At 48.2% G+C, this 16,565-nt stretch overlaps 1 long non-coding RNA gene and 1 pseudogene across 1 annotated transcript; both read right to left on the reverse strand.

The window, feature by feature from the left end:
- Positions 1-690: 690 nt before the first annotated feature.
- LOC103245106 (high mobility group protein B3 pseudogene) lies at positions 691-2,951 on the reverse strand (annotated as a pseudogene).
- A 4,291-nt stretch (positions 2,952-7,242) lies between these two features.
- LOC119621914 (uncharacterized) lies at positions 7,243-16,559 on the reverse strand. Its single transcript, XR_005238543.2, has 2 exons — positions 15,468-16,559; positions 7,243-7,537 (listed from the first exon to the last, which is right to left on the reverse strand). It is a non-coding gene; the product is annotated as an uncharacterized lncRNA (long non-coding RNA).
- Positions 16,560-16,565: the final 6 nt, after the last annotated feature.

Raw genomic sequence — 16,565 nt, forward strand, 5'->3', positions numbered from 1 at the left:
GCTACTTGGGAGGCTGAAGCAGGAGAATGGCTTGAACCTGGGAAGTGGAGGTTGCAGTGAGCCGAGATCGTGCCATTGCACTCCAGCATGGGCAACGAGTGAAACTCCGTCTCAATAAATAAATAAATAAATAAAAATTAGGACAGGCGCAGTGGCTCATGCCTGTAATCCCAGCACTTTGGGAGGCCGAGGTGGGTGGATCATGAGGTCAAGAGATCGAGACCATCCTGGCTAACACAGTGAAACCCCATCTCTACTAAAAAAAAAAATACAAAAAAAAAGAAATTAGCCAGGCATGGTGGCGGGCGCCTAGAGTCCCAGCTGCTGGGGAGGATGAGGCAGGAGAACGGCGTGAACCTGGGAGGCAGAGCTTGCAGTGAGCTGAGATCGCGCCACCACACCCCAGCCTGGGAGACAGAGCGAGATTTCGTCTCAAAAAAAAAAATGAATAAACTAAATAAAAATTTTAAAAAAAGAATAATAAATTTTAGCTTTAGCTTTTGTGCTTTTTTCAAAATAGGCAGTATATTTCAAACAGTAAACAAAATTGTTGATCCATTTGTCCTTTGTATCCAGCTTTTTCTCATAGCTTAACTTGTCTCTCCACTCTTCCCTCAAAGCCACCCTCATCCTTGCTCATGCCTACCTTTTGCTTGAAGGAGAAAGTGGGCACACAGAGAAAGGGCGCACTCACATTTTTATCCATTACTTTATTTTTTTTTTTGACAGATAAACAGTTTGTTTATTCATTCTCCTCTGCTCCTCTTCATCTCCCTGTTCCTCTTCCTCTTCCACCTTTTTCCGGGCAACTGTAGCAGGACCCGTTGCGCCATCAAACTTTCCTTTCAACTTATAGTCAGCAACATCCTTCTCATACTTTGCTGCCTTAGTGATGTAAGGCTGCTTTTCACTGTCATTTAAGTTCTTCCACATCTCACCCAGCTTTTTGACCATGTCTCCAATAGAGATGCTGGGGTTTGTGGATTTCATCTTGGGGCGGAATTCTGAAGAAAACAGGAAGAATCCAGACAGTGGCCTTTTGGGGGCATTAGGATCCTTCTTCTTCTTGCCTCCCTTAGCTGGTCCATAACGCTTCATTTCCTGATCACAGCGCACTTTATCCGCCTTTGCCATTTCATCAAACTTCGACTTCTCTCTTCTGAACATCGTCTTCCACCTCTCAGAGCACTTCTTGGAAAATTCTGCAAAACTGACGGTTTCTTTTTACGTTCTTCTCTGCACGTCTGCACAAAGAAGACATAAGCAGACATCTTGCCCTTTGGTTTCTCAGGGTCACCTTTAGCCATCCTGACTATATTGTTCACTCCCATTACTTTTTTTTTTTTTGAGACAGAGTTTCTCTCTTGTTGCCCAGGCTGGAGTGCAATGGCACGAGCTCGGCTCACGGCAACCTTGGCCTCCTGAGTTCAAGCGATTCTCCTGCCTCAGCCTCCTGAGTAGCTGGGATTACAGGCGTGAGCCACCACGCCCAGTCCATTACTTTCTTAATAGTTAGGCTGGTAATGGTCATTTCTCTATAGTTTCTCTATACTCATGCTAATCTGGCATTGTCAGAATGATGGACAAAGAAAAAGATATGTAACTACGTTAATTGAAGTTTATTTTATTACAGTGAAATTAAACCTTTTTTTTTTTTTTTAAGACAAGTTCCCAGCCAGGCTAGAGTACAGTGGCACAATCATGGCTCACTGCAGCCTCAAACTTCTGGGCTCAAGGGATCTTCTTGCCTCAGCCTCCCAAGTCGCTAGGACTACAGGCATGCACCACTATGCGTGGCTAATTTTTATTTTTATTTTATTTTTTTGAGACAGATTCTCACTCTGTTGCCCAGGCACACTCTGTTGTACAGTGCACAGTCTTGGCTCACTGCAACCTCTATCTCCTGAGTTTAAGCAATTCTCATACCTCAGCCTCCAGAGTAGCTGGGACTACAGGCATGTGCCATTTCATCTGGCTAATTTCTGTATTTTTAGTAGAGATGGGGTTTCGCCATGTTGGCCAGGCTGGTCTCAAACTTCTGACCTCAGGTGACCCACTTGCCTCGGCCTCCCAAAGTGCTGGGATTACAGGCGTGAACCACAGCACCTGGCCAACATTTTTCATGTTCATTAACCATACGTATATTTCTTCCTTTGTGAATTCTCTATTCATGTCGTTTGTCCATTTTTCCACTATAGGGTTTGTCTTTTTCATACTGGTTTGTAAGGAATCATTAGGTACTATGTGCACATGCAGTGGCTCTTGCCTGTAATGTCAGCAATTTGGGAGGCCGAGGCAGGCAGATCACTTGAGCCCAGGAGTTTGAGACCAGCCTGGGCAACATGGCAAAACCCTATCTGTACAGAAAATAAAAAATCAGTGGCATGTGCCTGAGTGCCAGCTACTCAGGAGGCTGAGGTAGGTGGACAGATCCAGCCCAGGAGGTTGAGGCTGCAGTGAGCCGTGATCATGCCACTGCACTCCACTAGCCTGGGCAACAGAGCAAGACCCTGTCTCTAAAAAATCAAATAACTAGAGACAGGGGCTCTTTGTTGGCCAGGGGCTGCTTCAAGTGATCCTCCTACATTGGCCTCTTAAAGTGCTGGGATTACAGATGGGAGCCACTGCGCCCAGACCTTCAAGAGCTTTTAAACTGGGGGCTCTTTTTGGTTATAAGGAACAGAGGTGGCCGGACAGAGTGGCTCATGCCTGTAATCCCAGCACTTTGGGAGACCGAGACGGGCAGATCACTTGAGGTCAGGAGTTCTAGACCAGCCTGGCCAACATGGTGAAACCCTGTCTCTACGAAAAATACAAAAATTGGCCGGGCGCGGTGGCTCAAGCCTGTAATCCCAGCACTTTGGGAGGCCGAGACGGGCGGATCACGAGGTCAGAAGATCGAGACCATCCTGGCTAACACGGTGAAACCCCGTCTCTACTAAAACTACAAAAAAACTAGCCGGGCGAGGTGGCGGGCGCCTGTAGTCCCAGTTACTCGGGAGGCTGAGGCAGGAGAATGGCATGAACCCGGGAGGCGGAGCTTGCAGTGAGCTGAGATCCGGCCACTGCACTCCAGCCTGGGCGACAGAGCGAGACTCCGTCTCAAAAAAAAAAAAAAAAAATACAAAAATTAGCCAGGCATGGTGGTGCGTACCTGTAGTCCCAGCTCCTTGGGAGGCTAAGGCAGGAGAACGGCATGAACCCGGAAGGCAGAGCTTGCAGTGAGCCGAGTTCGTGCCACTGCACTCCAGCCTGGGCGACAGAGCGAGACTCCGTCTCGAAAAAATAAATAAAATAAATAAGTAAATAAATAATAATAAAGAAGAGAGATATACTGAAACTACCTCAAGGAAAGTACATAGGGATGTCAAAGAACCCAAGGAGAGGAAGAGAGTACTGCTTTGCCTCATGCTATCCCGAGCTGGGATTGCAGTGTAGCGGCTCTTGCTGTCTTCCAGAGCCAACTGACATCTGCTTCAACCTCCCTTTCTTGATCAGGCACTTTCACTCATTTTTTTTCTTTGTTTTCTTTGCAGAGATGGGATCTCCCTGTGTTGCCCAAGCTGATCTCAAACTCCTGGGCTTAAAGGGATCCTCCTGCCCTGACCTCACAAAATGCTGGGATTATAGGCATGAGCCAGTGTGCCCAGCCCACTCACCTTTTTACACAGCTTAGTCAGCCTGAAAAAACAACCATACACTGGCTAACATTTCAAAATATTAACCCACCACACAGTCTTGTTTAAATGTATATAGGCCAGGCACGATGGCTCATGCCTGTAATCCCAGCACTTTGGGAGGCTGAGGCGGGTGAATAACCTGAGGCCAGGAGTTAGAGACCAGCCTGGCCAACAAGGCGAAACCCCATCTCTACTAAAAATACAAAAATTAGCCAGGCATGGTGGTGGGTCCTGTAATCCCAGCTACTCGGGAGGCTGAGGCAAGAGAATCGCTTGAACCTGGTAGGCAGAAGTTGCCATGAGCCAAAATCGTGCTGCTGTACTCCAGCCTGGGCAACAGAGTGAGACATGGTCTCAAAAAACTAAAGTAAAAAAATAATAAATCAATGTCTATAAACATAAACCCACTATAAATTAATTTACAGCTCTATGTCAATATAAAACCGTAAGTTTATAATTTTACCTATAATACAAACCAAAAAGTCAAATTAACATTTATGTTACCTTTTTTTTTTTTTTTGAGAGAGTCTCACTCTGTCGTCCAGGCTGGAGTGCAGTGGCATGATCACGGCTCACCGCAACCTCTGCCTCCTGGGTTCAAGTGACTATCATGTCTCAGCCTCCCATGTAGCTGGGATTACAGGCTTGTGCCACCACGCCCAGCTAATTTTTGTATTTTTCGTAGAGACAGGGTTTTGCCATGTTGTCCTGGTAGGTCTCAAACTCCTGGCCTCAAGTGATCTGCCTGCCACAACCTCTCAAAGTGACTTTCTTAAGTGTTTTTTTTTTTTTGAGATGGAGTCTTGCTCTGTCACCCAGGCTGGAGTGCAGTGGTGCGATCTCAGTTCACTGCAACCTCCGCCTCCCAGGTTCAAGTGATTCTCCTGCCTCAGCCTCCTGAGTATGCGGGATTACAGGCCTGTGCCACCACACTTGGCTAATTTTTGTATTTTTAGTAGAGACAGCTTCCACCATGTTGGTCAGGCTAGTCTCGAACTCCTGACCTTGTGATCTACCTGCCTCAGCCTCCCAAAGTTTTGGCGTTACAGGCATGAGCCACTGCACCCAGCCTTTTTTCAGATTTTTTTTTTTTTTTTTTTCTTTTGAGACAGAGTCTCGCTCTATCTCCCAGGCTGGAGTGCAGTGGCCGGATCTTAGCTCACTGCAAGCTCCGCCTCCCGGGTTTATGCCATTCTCCTGCCTCAGCCTCCCGAGTAGCTGGGACTACAGGCACCCGCCACCTCGCCCGGCTAATTTTTTTGTATTTTTAGTAGAGACGGGGTTTCACCGTGTTCGCCAGGATGGTCTCGATCTCCTGACCTCGTGATCCGCCCGTCTCGGCCTCCCAAAGTGCTGGGATTACAGGCTTGAGCCACCGCGCCCGGCCTTTTTTTTTTTTTTTTTTGAGACAAAGTCTCACTCTTGTCCCCCAGGCTGGAGTGCCATGGTGCGATCTCGGCTCAATGCAACCTCCGCCTCCCAGGTTCAACTGATTCTCCTGCCTCAGCCTCCCAAATAGCTGGGATTACAGGAGTGTACCACCACGCCTAGCTAATTTTTGTATTTTAAGTACAGACGGGGTTTCACCATGTTGGCCAGGCTGGTCTTGAACTCCTGACCTCAGGTGATCTGCCCGCCTCAGCCTCCCAAAGTGCTGGGATTACAGGCGTGAGCCACCATGCCTGGCCAACTTCTTTTTTAAAACTATATTAGCACAGAGAACACCATGTTGTTTCAGGGAAGGGCAAGTGTCATTAACAGAATATCTCAGAAGCCAGACTGAAATTTCCATGGGGAAAAACAAGATTTAGCTTCCTTAGTTTGGGGAATATTAACATTCCTCTTGGTTGCCAGAAGGGACCCACTGACGTTCACACCCAGTGTGATTCACAGCCAGTGTGGTACAAATGCTTGTGATGTGGAAAAATCTGAAAAATTTTCAGATGCTCTTCTCCTTTCCTTTCTGCCATCAGAATAAACCTTATGTCCTTCAATTCAGACCTGCTGGGACCCGGTGGCACACCTTTCCCTTCCTCACAGGCTTCAAACCTTGTCTTTTCAGTGACATTGAGATGGGGATCCTCAAAGGAACCAGGAGCCATTTTTAAAATTGTGAATCTTTAAATTCTGAAGGCTTCATTAAATGTCCTCAAAATCAAGGTCTTCTTGTGAAAGGAGTTAACATCCATGTTAACTGGGAATTATCCATCATCTCTCCTAACTTTTCCTGTTCAAATAATCAAATAAGGACTTCCAGGAGTAGGCAAGAACTTTAAAAAGAAGAAGAATAAAAGAGGCCGGGTGCGGTGGCTCACGCCTGTAATCCCAACACTTTGGGAGGCTGAGGCAGGTGGATCAGCCGAAGTCAGGAGTTCGAGACCAGCCTGGCCAACATGGTGAAACCCCGTCTCTACTAAAAATACCAAAACATTAGACGAGTATCGTGGCGGGCACCTATAATCCCAGCTACTCAGGCAGCTGAGGCAGGGGAATTGCTTGAACCCGGAAGGCAGAGGTTGCAGTGAGCCGAGATCGCGCCATTGCACTCCCACCTGGGCAACGAGAGCAAAACTCTGTCTCAAAAAAAAAAAAAAAAAAGGGAAAGACTTCCTTGGGTTTTGTAGTATTCTCTTTTTGGTAGGCCATGAAATAAGGGAAGCTGCATGCCATTCCTGGTGGCCATCTATGATCTGTCTGAAGTATGTTTTTGTTGTTTTTTGTTGTTGTTCTTGTTGTTTTTGAGACAGAGTCTCGCTCTGTTGCCCACACTGGAGTGCTGTGGCATGATCTCTGCTCACTGCAACCTCCACCTCCTGGGTATAAACGATTCTCCTGTCTCAGCTTCCCAATTAGCTGGGATTACAGGCGCATGCCACCATGCCCAGCTAATACTTTAGTTTTAGTAGGGATGGGGTTTCACCATGTTGGCTGGACTGGTCTCAAACTCCTGACCTCAAGTGATCCACCCACCTCGGCCTCCCAAAGTGCTGAGATTACAGGCATGAGCCACCATGCCTGGCCAAATATCATGATTGCTAATGAAAAGTGACCTTAGGCGGCTGGGTGCCGCCTAATAGATAATAGATAGATAAAGTCAGTATTCTTTTTTTTTTTTTTCCTCAAGATGGAGTCTCGCTCTGTTGCCAGGCTGGAGTGCAGTGGCACGATCTCGGCTCACTGCAGCCTCCACCTCCTGGGTTCAAGCAGTTCTCCTCCCTCAGCCTCCCAAGTAGCTGGGACCACAGGTGTGTGCCACCACACCCAGCTAATTTTTTGTATTTTTAGTAGAGACAGGGTTTCACCATGTTGGCCAGGCTCATCTCGAACTCCTGGCCTCAAGTGATCTGCCTGCCTCAGCCTCCCAAATTGCTGGGATTACAGGCATGAGCCACTGCGCATGGCCGAAAATTAACTTTAATAACATAGATACAATGTGGAGACATAAAGAATATGAATCACTGGCTTGGCTAAAATATTCCTGGGCTCTGATTCCGTGTCTTATCGGACAACCTTTGGGGGATGATTTGAGTTCTTGAGTGTCCTCATGACAAGAAGAGAAAGCTTTAAACAGTGAGCATGAGGGTTTATTTGTGAACACTGACAATCAAATTCTAAAACTTATATGGAAATACAAAGGATCTAGAAAGCCAAAGCAATCTTAAAGAATAGTATCGGAAGGTTTACACTACCAGGTATCAACAGTATTGGTGCCACGAGAAACAGACCAAGCAAACGAACACAGAGCACAGAACCAAAGCCACGTCCTCAGTCACGTGATGAACAACAGGGACGTCACTGCAGTTACTGTGGGAAAGGCCAGTCTTCTCTGTGAATGGTGCTGAGTCAATTTGGCATTTCTGTCAAAAAAAAAAAAAAAAAAAAAAACCATCATAAACAAAAATTAACTTAAAATGGAGCAGAGACCTAAATGTAAAGCTAAAACTATGAAACTTCTAGAATAAAAAGGAGAAAATCTTAGTAACTTTATATTTGGCAGAGTTCATAAATATGACACAAAAAAACGTGAAAAAGAAAAACTTGACAAATTGGACATCATCAAAACTAAAAACTTTTGCCCTAAAAGGCAAGCCACAGACTGGGAAGAAATATTTGCAAAACATATCCAACAAAGGATTTTATCTAGAATGTAAAAATTGCAGGCTGGGGTTGGGCGTGGTGGCTGATGCCTGTAATCCCAGCAATTTGGGAGGCCGAGATGGGCGGATCACCTAAGGTCGGGAGTTCAAGACCAGCCTGACCAACATGGAGAAATGCTGTCTCTACTAAAAATAAAAAAATTAGCTGGCCTGTAATCCCAGCAACTTAGGAGGCTGAGGCAGGAGAATCCCTTGAACCCAGGGGGCAGAGGTTGTGGTGAGCCGAGATTGTACCATTGCTCTCCAGCCTGGGCAACAAGAGCAAAATTCCATCTCAATAAAAAGGCCGGGCACGGTGGCTCACGCCTGTAATCCCAGCACTTTGGGAGGCCAAGGCGAGCAGATCACGAGGTCAGGAGATGGAGACCATCCTGGCTAACACGGTGAAACCCAGTCTCTACTAAAAATACAAAAAATTAGCCAGGCGTGGTGGCGGGCGCCTGTAGTCCCAGCTACTCGGGAGGCTGAGGCAGGAGAATGGCGTGAACCTGGGAGGCGGGGCTTACAGTGAGCCGAGATAGCACTACTCCACTGCACTCCAGCCTGGGCTACAGAGGGAGACTCCATCTCAAAAACAAAAACAAAAACAGAAACTGCAGGCTGGGTGCGGTGGCTCATGCCTGTATAGCCAGACTTTTGGGAGGCCAAGGCAGACGGATTACCTGATGTCAGGAGTTCAAGACCAGCCTGAAGAATATGGCAAAACCCTGTCTCTACTAAAGATACAAAATTAGCTGGGCATGGTGGCAGGCGCCTATAGTCCCAGCTACTCAGGAGGCTGAGGCAGGAGAACTGCTTGAATCCCGGAGCCGGAAATTGCAGTGAGCCACGCATCGCACTCCAACCTGGGCAACAAGAGCGAAACTGTCTCAAACAGAAAAACAAACAGGCCGGGAGCGGTGGCTCACGCCTGTAATCCCAGCACTTTGGGAGGCCGAGGCGGGTGGATCACGAGGTCAGGAGATCGAGACCATCCTGGCTAACATGGTGAAACCCTGTCTCTACTAAAAATACAAAAAACTAGCCGGGCGAGGTGGCGGGCGCCTGTCATCCCAGCTACTCGGAGGCTGAGGCGGGAGAATGGCGTGAACCCAGGAGGCGGAGCTTGCAGTGAGCCGAGATCGCGCCACTGCACTCCAGCCTGGGCGACACAGCGAGACTCTGTCTCAAAAAAAAAAAAAAAAAAAGAAAAACAAACAAACAAAAACTGCAATTTGAGCAGGCGTGGTGGCTCATGCCTGTAATCCCAGCACTTTGGGAGGCTGAGGTAGGCACATCGCTTGAGCCCAGGAGTTCCAGCCCAGGAGTTTTGCAACATGGCAAAAGCCCACCTCCACTAAAAAATACAAAAGTTAGCAGGCTGTGGTGGTGCCTGCCTGCAGTCCCAGCTACTTGGGAGGCACGGTGGGAGGATCACCGGAGCCTGGGCAGGTCAGGGCTGTGGTAAGCCATGATCACACCACTGGACTCCAGCCGGGTGACAGTGAGACCCTGTCTCAAAACAACAACAACAAGAAAAGCTGCAATCATGCCTATATACCCAGACCTTTGGGAGGCCAAGGCGGATGGATTACCTGAGGTCAGGAGTTCAAGACCAGCCTGACCAATGTGGCAAAACACTGTCCCTACTAAAAATACAAAATTAGCTGGGCATGGTGGCAGGCGCCTGTAGTCCCAGCTACTCAGGAGGCTGAGGCAAGAGAATTGCTTGAATCCCAGAGCCGGAAGTTGCAGTGAGCTGCCGGAAGTTGCAGTGAGCCGCGTATTGCACTCCAACCTGGGCAACAGGAGCATTAAGACAAGAGTGTTAAGACAAACAATCCAATTTTTAAAATAGGCAGAAAGACTTGAACCACTGAAAAAAAAAAAAAAAAGATGGCCGGGCTTGGTGACTCACACTTGTAATCCCAGCACACTGGGAGGCCGTGGCAGGCAGATCACATAAGGTCAGGAGTTCAAGACCAGCCTGGCCAACATGGTGAAACCTCACCTCTACTAAAAATACAGAAATTAGCTGGGTGTGGTGGCATGTGCCTGTAATCCCAGCTACTTGGGAGGCTGAGGCAGGAGAATCACTTGAACCCGGGAGGCGGAGGTTGCAATGAGCCAAGATGGTGCCACTGTACTCCAGCCTGGTGACAGAGCGAGACTCCGTCTCAAAAAAAAAAAAAAAAAAAAAGACTTGAACAACCACTTCATTAAAATAGATAACAAATACCCACATGGAAAGATGCTTAATAGCATTAGCTGTTAGAGAATGCAAATTAAAACCTCAATTTATTAAGGATGAGGCCGGGCGCAATGACTCACATCTGTAATCCCAGCATTCTGGGAGGTCAAGGCAGACAGATCACCTGAGGTCAGGAGTTTGAGACCAGGCTAGCAAACATGGTAAAAAGCCATCTCTACTAAAAGTACAAAAATTGGGCCGGGCACAGTGGCTCACGCCTATAATCCCAACACTTTGAGAGGCCAGGGCAGGTGGATCACCTGAGGTCTGGAGTTTGAGACCAGCCTTGCCAACATGGTGAAACCCCATCTCTACTAAAAGTATAAAAATTAGCCAGGCGTGGTGGCAGGTGCCTGTAATTCCAGCTACTTGGGAGGCTGAGGCAGGAGAATCTCTTGAACCCAGCAGGCAGAGGTTTCAGTGAGCCGAGATCATGCCACTGCACTCCAGCCTGGGCAACGAGAGCGAAACTCCATCTCAAAAAAAAAAAAAAGGCTGGGCACAGTGGCTCACGCCTGTAATCCCAGCACGAGGTGGGTGATCACCTGAGGTCAGGAGTTCAAGACCAGCCTGACCAACTTGGAGAAACCCCGTCTCTACTAAAAATACAAAATTAGCCAGGCATGGTGGCACATGCCTGTAATCCCACCTACACGGGAGGCTGAGGTGGAGGTTGTGGTGAGCCAAGATTGCACCATTGCACTTCAGCCTGGGCAACAAGAGTGAAACTCCATCTCAAAAAAAAAAAATTAGCCAGGCATGGTGGCGTGTGCCTGTAATCCCACATACTCAGGAGGCTGAGGCAGAAGAATCGCTTGAACCTGGGAAGCAGAGGTTGCGGTGACCCAAGGCTGCACCACTGCACTCCAGCCTGAGTGACAGGACGAGACTCTGCCTCCAAAAATTAAATAAGTAAACAAACAGATTTATTAAGGCTGGGCGCAGTGGCTCAAGCCTATAATCCCAGCACTGAAGGAGGCAGAGGTGGATGGATCACTTGAAGTCAGGAGTTCAAGACTGGCCTGACCAACATGGTGAAACCCCGTCTCTAGTTAAAAAAAAAAAAAATTAACCAGGTGTGGTGCCACACGCCTGTAATCCCACTTACTTGGGAGCCTGAGGCAGGAGAATCGCTTGAACCCAGGAGGTGCAGGTTGCAGTGAGTCGAGATCACACCACTGCACTCCAGCCTCAGCAACAAAAGCGAAACTCCATCTCAAAAAATAAATAGACAAATAAATAAAATAAATTAATTAAGGATGAGCTTGTTAAAAATTTAAAAGAACAACAACAAAACAGCAAAAACCCCACAATTTCGACACGCTACCACTATGGCTAAAATTAAAAAGGCTTGGCCAGGCAGGGTGGCTCAAGCCTGTAATCCCAGCACTTTGGGAGGCCGAGGCAGGTGGATCACGAGGTCAGGAGATCGAGCCCATCCTGGCTAACATGGTGAAACCCCGTCTCTACTAAAAATACAAAAAAATTAGCCAGGTGTGGTGGCAGGCACCTGTAGTCCCACCTACTTAGGAGGCTGAGGCAGGAGAATGGCGTGAACCCAGGAGGTGGAGCTTGCAGTAAGCAGAGATCGCACCACTGCACTGCAGCCTGGGCAACAGAGCGAGACTCCGTCTCAAAAAAAAGGGCTTACTAGCTGGGTCCTGTGGCTCCTGCCTATAATCCTAGCACTTTGGGAGGCCCAGAGGCCCAGGTGGAAGGATCCCTTGAGCCCAAGAGTTTGCAGCCTAGGCACCACGGTGAGACCCTGTCTCACAAAACACCATCACCACCTTTAATTAAGCAAATTTTTAAAAATGAACGTTTATCAAACTAAGTGTCGGCCAGGCTACACAGAAACAGAAACTTTCACTCACTGTTAGTGGCTTAATAAAAAGGTAAACATGCACCTGCCATATGACCCAGCCATTCCATTCCTGGGGATTTACTTAAGAGAAATGAAAGCATATGTCCACATAAAGAGGAACAAAAATGTTCAGAGCAGTTTTATTTGCAGTAGCCCCCAAACTGGAAACAACCCAAATGTGCATCAACAGCTGAATGGCAAAACAAATTGTGTGGTGTTTCCATACAATGAAATACTACTCAGCAATAAAAAGTAATGCATTGTTAATAAATGCAACAACATGGATAAATTTTAAAATAATTATGTGGTGAGAAGCCAATGCCAAAAAAATCTATACTGAGGCCAGGCACGGTGACTCGTGCCTGTAATTCTAGCAGTTTGGGCAGCCGAGGTGGGCGGATCACTGAAGGCCAGGAGTTTGAGACCAGCCTGGTGAACATGGTGAAACCCCATCTCTACTAAAAATACAAAAGTTAGCTGGGTGTGGTGGTGTGCGCCTGTAATCCCAGCTACTTGGGAGGCTGAGACAGGAGAATCACTTGAACCCAGGTGGCAGAGGTTGCAGTGAGCTGAGATCGCACCACTGCACTCCAGCCTGGGCAACAAAGTGAGACTCCTCTCAAAAAAAAAAGAAAAAAACGTAATGGATACCACCAGATGGATACATTCATTATCTTGATTTTGGGAATGATTTCACGTAACAAATTATTGAAATACTTCACATTATATGTTATAAATATATGTAGTTGGCCGGGCGTGGTGGCTCAACGCCTATAATCCCGGCCCTTTGGGAGGCTGAGGCGGGCGGATCACAAGGTCAGGAGATTGAGACCATCCTGGCCAACACCATGAAACCATGTCTCTACTAAAAAAAAAAATACAAAAAACTAGCCGGGCGAGGTGGCGGGCGCCTGTAGTCCCAGCTACTTGGGAGGCTGAGGCAGGAGAATGGCGTGAACCTGGGAGGCGGAGCTTGCAGTGAGCTGAGATTGCGCCACTGCACTCCAGCCTGGGCGACACAGCGAGACTCCATCTCAAAAAATAAAAATAAAAATAAAAAAATAAATAAATGTAGTTGATTATGTCAGTTATACCTCAATAAAACGATTACAGAAGTTTCCTAGGAGGTGGCACTACCAGTGGGCTCTGCCACAGCTTGCCCTGTGATTCTGGGTCTGTCCCTTGTAGCCAGGTGGGTGGGCTTAGCAGTTAGGACTGACTTCATTTCCTTCCACTGTCCGCACACATGGCACTTGTCCTTCAAACATGCCCAGCCACTTCCTTCCTCTACCCCCAGGTCTTCAAGGGACTGGAGTCTCCTTATTGTTCAGGTTTTAGCATGAATGTCAAGGGCCTTCACTGAGCACCACATCTAAATTAGTTCCTACTCCTCACCCTGTCCCAAAATCACTTTCTGTATTTCCCTGGTTTGTTTTCTTCACTGTATGTATCAGAATTAGACATTCTTTTTATTTATTCTTTGATTTTTTTTGAGACAGAGTCTCGCTCTGTTGCCCAGGCTGGAGCGCAGTGGTGCGATCTCGGCCAACTGCAACTACTGCCTCCTGGGTTCAAGTGATTCTCCTGCCTCAGCCTCCCAAGCAGTGGGGGTTACAGGCATGCACCACCACACCTGGCTAGTTTTGTATTTTGAGAAGAGATGGGGTTTCTCCATGTTGGTCAGGCTGGTCTCGAACTCCTGACCTCAGGTGATCCACCTGTCTCGGCCTCCCAAGGTGCTGGGATTACAGGTGTGAGCCACCGCACCTGGCCTGAATATTCTTATTGATTTAGTCATTCCTTTTTTTTTTTTTTTGAGATGGAGTTTCGCTCTTGTTGCCCAGGTTGGAGTGCAGTGGCACAATCTTCGCTCACTGTAACCTCTGCCTCCTGAGTTCAAGCAATTATCCTGCCTCAGCCTCCTGAGTAGCTGGGATTACAGGCACCTGCCACCACGCCCAGCTAATTTTTTTCTATTTTTAGTAGACATGGAGTTTTACCATGTTGGTCAGGCTATTCTCGAGCTTCTGACTTCAGGTGATCCACCCACCTTCCCCTCCCAAAGTGCTGGGATTTACAGGCGTGAAACACCATGCCTGGCCCTCTTTTTTTTTTTTTTAACACAAGGTCTCTATCGCCCATGCTGGAGTGCAGTGGCACAATCACTGCTCACTGCAGCTTTCACCTCCTGGGCTCAGGTGATCCTCCCGCCTCAGCCTCTTGAGTAGCTGGGACTAGAGTCGCATGCCACCACACCCAGCTACTTTGTTTTTGTAGAGATGGGGTCTTGCCATGTTGGCTAGTCTACCCTTTCATTTTTATCATCTATTCTATTATCTTCCTCCCTCCTCAGTTGGCACCCTACTGAGAACCCAGATCCCTGGGTGCACCCAAAGGTGCTGTAGGTGCTGGATGATAACTCTCAGCTGCCCTGGCCAATAACTGACTGACATGTAAAAGGAGGGTACAAAAGGCTGGCTCCCTTGCCTTAAGGAGGCCTAACTGTGGTGCCATCTGTGCTCCGAGTTCCCCATGAGAGCAAGCAGAAGCTAGGCTCCATGTGAGACCACACTCTGGCTCAGCCTTAGCCTGTTTTCTCTGCCCCGTCTTGCTTCCCTCACCCCCTTCTCCTGAGAACACTTCCCCAATAATTCACTTGAATAAGAATGCGCATCTGAGGCTCTGCCGGGGAACCTGACTCATGACACCCTCCGTTAGCTTCCTGAGAGACTATCTTGTTAGTTCCCCTAGAACAAATTCCTGTCTTGGACTCTGCTTATGACCACTCCCCTCATTCCCCTGCCAAGAATGACAGCTTAAGGAGGGAATATCTTCTTCATTTCCCTGGAACTGTTCCTAGAACACAGTAGGTGCTCAATGATGCACTGAATGCATGCAGGGGAGAGCCCGGAGTCTATTTGACAGCTCAGTGGTCAGCACCCCTTCTTGTCCGGGCGTGGCCTGGCCTGGAGGCATTGTGAGTCACAGCAGGTGGACAGGAGCTGAGTGGGTCAGAGATGGGACTAGCCCTGGGACAGCAGCTCCGCAACTCCACCACATCTTCCAGGTGAGGCACAACATACAGTGAGGATTAACAGGGAAGGATCCTCTGAGAAGATACAATCTCAAGGGTGCGCCTGGATGTGGGCTTCCAGAGACCATCTCCCTGAACCAGATCTTGGGGACGGTATGTACCATCCAGCCTCTGTCCACCTATATGTGAGGGATAAGTGTCTTATGAATTAACGAAGACATAACAGAGGGGGAACCCTGCTCCAGTTCTTTCTCTTCTTACTGTCCATGGGCAGAAGAGGAATTAGAAACAACACATAACTCCCTTTTTCACATAACAGGATCAGTACTTACTGGGCTGGGGGGTGGGTGGGTGCAGGGAGAAGTGAGCAAAATGGGACTTGTCTGTTTTCTGGACTTTGGACTCCCTGAGGGCATAGTTTGTTTGGAACAAAGGTCATGTTTAGTGTGCACAATTCCTGTTACTTGGAGCCCTATGCATAGGTCTAGCCTATAGCACATACCCCAGGATGTCAGTGAACACACTGGACTGTGGTCCGTATACACATCTGTCTTCCAAGCTGGATTAGGAGCATCTTGAGGGCAGGTAGAGGCTGTTCCGGGTCCCCTTCCCAAGACCAGAGCCTGGCACAGAGCGGATGCTAGTTCAAGTCCATCAAATGACTGAATGATGAGGGCAATAATGCTGTTGGCTATGCTAGACATCCTCCCAGATTGTTTTCAGAATCCAGATCTAACCCTGGCTTTGTAATCCTTCCACAATTCCCTCTTACCCACAAAAGGAAGTCTAAGCTTCTGAGCCTGCCTGTACAGCACCTTCACGTAGTGCACTGGTCCACCTTCCCAGGTTCCTCTTCTGCTCTTCCCAGCACCAATCCTATCCAAGCTCGTGTTCACATCTGAAATATGAAAGTCCTGCCCTGCCGGATACAGTGGCTCATGCCTGTAATCCCAGCACTCTGGGAGGCCGAGGCAGGCAGATCACCTGAGGTCAGGAGTTCGAGACCAGCCTGGCCAACATGGTGAAACCCTGTCTTCACTAAAAATACAAAAATTAACTGGGGGTGATGGCAGGCGCCTGTCATCTCAGCTACTCAAGAGGCTGAGACAGGAGAATTGCTGAAACCCTGGAGGCGGAGGTTGCAGTGAGCCAAGATTGTGCCACTGCACTGCAGCTCGGGCAACAACAGCGAGACTCGGTCTCAAAAAAAAGAAAAAAAGAAAAAGCCCTGCTCGGCTCTTCCCTCTGCCTAGAAGCTCTCCATTTTCCATCCTCAACCCACCTGGCACACTCCTACTCCTCCTTTAAATATCTACTTACTTGTCTTGCTATCATTCCCTACCCCTCACCCTTCCAGCTGCAACTGAGAGAACAGGGCCCTCCTCCCGTCCTCCATCTGCATATCTATCCCAGGGCCTGAACCCTCAGTGGTCTTTGGGGAAGGTGGTTTAGGTGAGACTGTTGCCTGTGCAGCGTGGAGGGAGGGGCGCCTCGGTGGCCAGCAGCCGGTTAGCCACAGCCGCAGCACTAGGTGCAGGGCTAAGACATGTCCACCGGCCTCGCGGTTTGAGAGGCGGCCTGTACCAAGCACGCTGCTCAC

Source organism: Chlorocebus sabaeus, chromosome 23 (genome assembly GCF_047675955.1).
Source record: "Chlorocebus sabaeus isolate Y175 chromosome 23, mChlSab1.0.hap1, whole genome shotgun sequence".
In the NCBI taxonomy this organism is placed as follows: Eukaryota; Metazoa; Chordata; class Mammalia; order Primates; family Cercopithecidae; genus Chlorocebus; species Chlorocebus sabaeus.